Consider the following 3,162-nt stretch of genomic DNA (forward strand, 5'->3'; position numbering starts at 1 on the left):
AAGACACACCGGGCCGAAAATTGGCCCAACACTTAAATGGGTCGCTAAAAGGCCGAAAGATGTACATCCTGAAAATTGGCCCGTCCCTTGAATGGGCCGTTAACATGCCAAAATCACATCGGGCCGATATTGAGCCCAAATATATAGCGGGTTGTTGATGGGCTCGAACTAACGATGGGCTGCAATGGTGTCAAATCTTTAACGGGCCGTTGAAGGGCCGAATTGGCACATCTCATATGGGATGTGGGCTTAAATGGACCTGACACAAGTAGGCCTTATATGGGCCGGCCTGCTAATTTTTACTGGGCCGGCCTTTTTCACCGAAATGGGCCACTATTGGGTCGTGCCACGTGTCGGCCTATCATAGGCGCCTCCTGTCCAATGAGTGGATGGCATCTGTCCCAACGGTGAGCCAACACGTGTTTCCTCTGGCCAATGAGAATTTTACACATGGAAAATCCCCATTGGTCTGGGCTGTTAATGGGTTATCGGATCTGAAACCGGACCCGATAGCTTAACGGCGACCCGTTATGGTGGATGCCCCGTGTCGGTCACCCTTGATGAAAGCACTTTCATGACGCGCCATTTATCATCATGGAAGTGGACACTTCCGTGATGATAATTTTGGTAATGTCATGGAACACTTCTACGACAGCACAGGTATGACTATCTTGATTCTGTCATAAAATCGGCATGGATGTAGATGCATGACAGAAAACGTGACCTACTATGACAAACATGTATTATCACGAAAGTGTCTTTTTTTGTAGTGAGAGTTCTTCAATCACTGCCACTAAGCTACAAAATCTTCGTCATGAACTATAATATGCAAGGGATGGATAAGACAATTCCCGAGCTCTTTGCAATGCTAAAGCCTGCGGAGGTAGAAATCAAGAAGGAGCATCAAGTGCTGATGGTTAAAAAGACCACTAGTTTCAAGAAAAAGGGCAAAGGGAAGATGGGGAACTTCAAGAAGAAAGGCAAGCAAGTTTCCGTTCAAGTGAAGAAGCCCAAGTCTGGACCTCAGACTGAGTACTTCTACTACAAAGGGAATGGTCACTGGAAGCGGAACTGCACCATGTATTTGGTGGATAAGATGGATGGCAAAGTGAAAGGTATATTAGATATACATGTTATTGATGTGTACCTTATTAATGCTCGTAGTAGTGCCTGGGTATTTGATACTAGATTTGTTGCTCATATTTGCAACTCGAAACAGGGGCTACGGATTAAACGAAGATTGGCTAAGGACGACGGGACGATGCGCGTGGGAAATGGTTCCAAATTCGATGTGATCGCCGTCGCCACGCTACCTCTACATCTATCGTCGGGATTAGTTTTAGACATAAATAATTGTTATTTGGTGCCAGCGTTAAGCATGAACATTATATCTAGATCTTGTTTGATGCAAGACGGTTATTCATTAAATCAGAGAATAATAGTTGTTCTATTTATATGTGTAATATCTTTTATGGTCATGCACCCTTGACGAGTGGTGTATTTTTTTGAATCTCGATTGTAGTGATAAACATATTCATAATATTGAAGCCAAAAGATGCAAAGTTAATAATGATAGTGCAACTTATTAGTGGCACTGCCGTTTAGGTCATATTGGTATAAAGCGCATGAAGAAACTCCATCCGGATGGGCTTTTGGAATCACTTGATGGTTGCGAACAATGCCTCATGGGCAAGATGACTAAAACTCCGTTCTCCAGAACAATGGAGCGAGCAACTGACTTATTGCAAATAATACATACTGATGTGTGCAGTCCGATGAGTGTTGAGGCTCACGGCGGGTATCGTTATTTTCTGACCTTCACAGATGATTTGAGCAGATATGGGTATATCTACTTAATGAAACATAAGTCTAAAACATTTGAAAAGTTCAAAGAATTTTAGAGTGAAGTGGAAAATCATCGTAACAAGAAATAAAGTTTCTATGATCTAATCGTGGAGGTGATATTTGTGTTTTGATTTTGGTCTTCATTTGAAACAATGTGGAATAGTTTCACAACTCACGCCACTTGGAACACCATGGAGTAATGGTGTGTCCGAACATCGTAATCGTACTTTATTAGATATGGTGCGATCTATGATGTCTTTTACTTATTTACCGATATAATTTTGGGGTTATGCTTTAGAGATGGCTGCATTCACGTTAAATAGGGCACCATCTAAATCCGTTGAGGCGACACCATATGGACTGTGGTTTGGCAAGAAACCTAAGTTGTCGTTTCTTAAAGTTTGGGGCTGCGATGCTAATGTGAAAATGCTTCAACCTGATATGCTCGAACACAAATCAGAGAAATGTGTCTTCATAGGATAACCAAAGGAGACTGTTGGGTACACCTTCTATCACAAATCTGAAGGCAAGATATTCATTGCTAAGAATGGATACTTTCTAGAGAAGGAGTTTCACTCGAAAGAAGTGAGTGGGAGGAAAGTAGAACTTGATGACGTAATTGTACATTCTCCCGAATTGGAAAGTAGTTCATCACAGAAATTAGTTCCAGCGATTCCTACACCAATTAGTGAGGAAGCTAATGATGATGATCATGAACCTTTTGATCAAGTTACTACCGAACCTCGTAGGTCAACCAGAGTATGATCCGCACCAGAGTGGTATGGTAATCCTGTTTTGGAGGTCATGTTACTTGACCCTTATGAACCTATGAACTATGAGGAAGCGATGATGAAACCAGATTCCGAGAAATGGCTCGAGGCAATGAAATCTGAGATGGGATCCATGTATGAGAACAAAGTGTGGACTTTGGTTGACTTGCCCGATGATCGGCAAGCTATAGAGAATAAATGGATCTTCAAGAAGAAGACTGACGCTGACGGTAATTTTACTATCTACAAAGCTCGACTTATTGCCAAAGGTTTTCAAAAAGTTCAAGGAGTTGACTATGATCTGACGATCTCACCCGTAGCGATGCTTAAGTTTGTCCGAATCATGTGAGCAATTGTCGCATTTTATGATTATGAAATTTGGCAAATGGATGTCAAAACTGCATTCCTTAATGGATATCTTAAAGAAGAGTTGTATATGATGCAACCAAAAGGTTTTGTTGATCCAAAAGGTGGTAACAAAGTGTGCAAGCTCCAGCGATCCATTTATGGACCGGTGAAAGCCTCTCAGAGTTGGAATATACGTTTT

This window comes from Triticum dicoccoides, chromosome 2A (genome assembly GCF_002162155.2).
Source record: "Triticum dicoccoides isolate Atlit2015 ecotype Zavitan chromosome 2A, WEW_v2.0, whole genome shotgun sequence".
NCBI lineage: Eukaryota > Viridiplantae > Streptophyta > Magnoliopsida > Poales > Poaceae > Triticum > Triticum dicoccoides.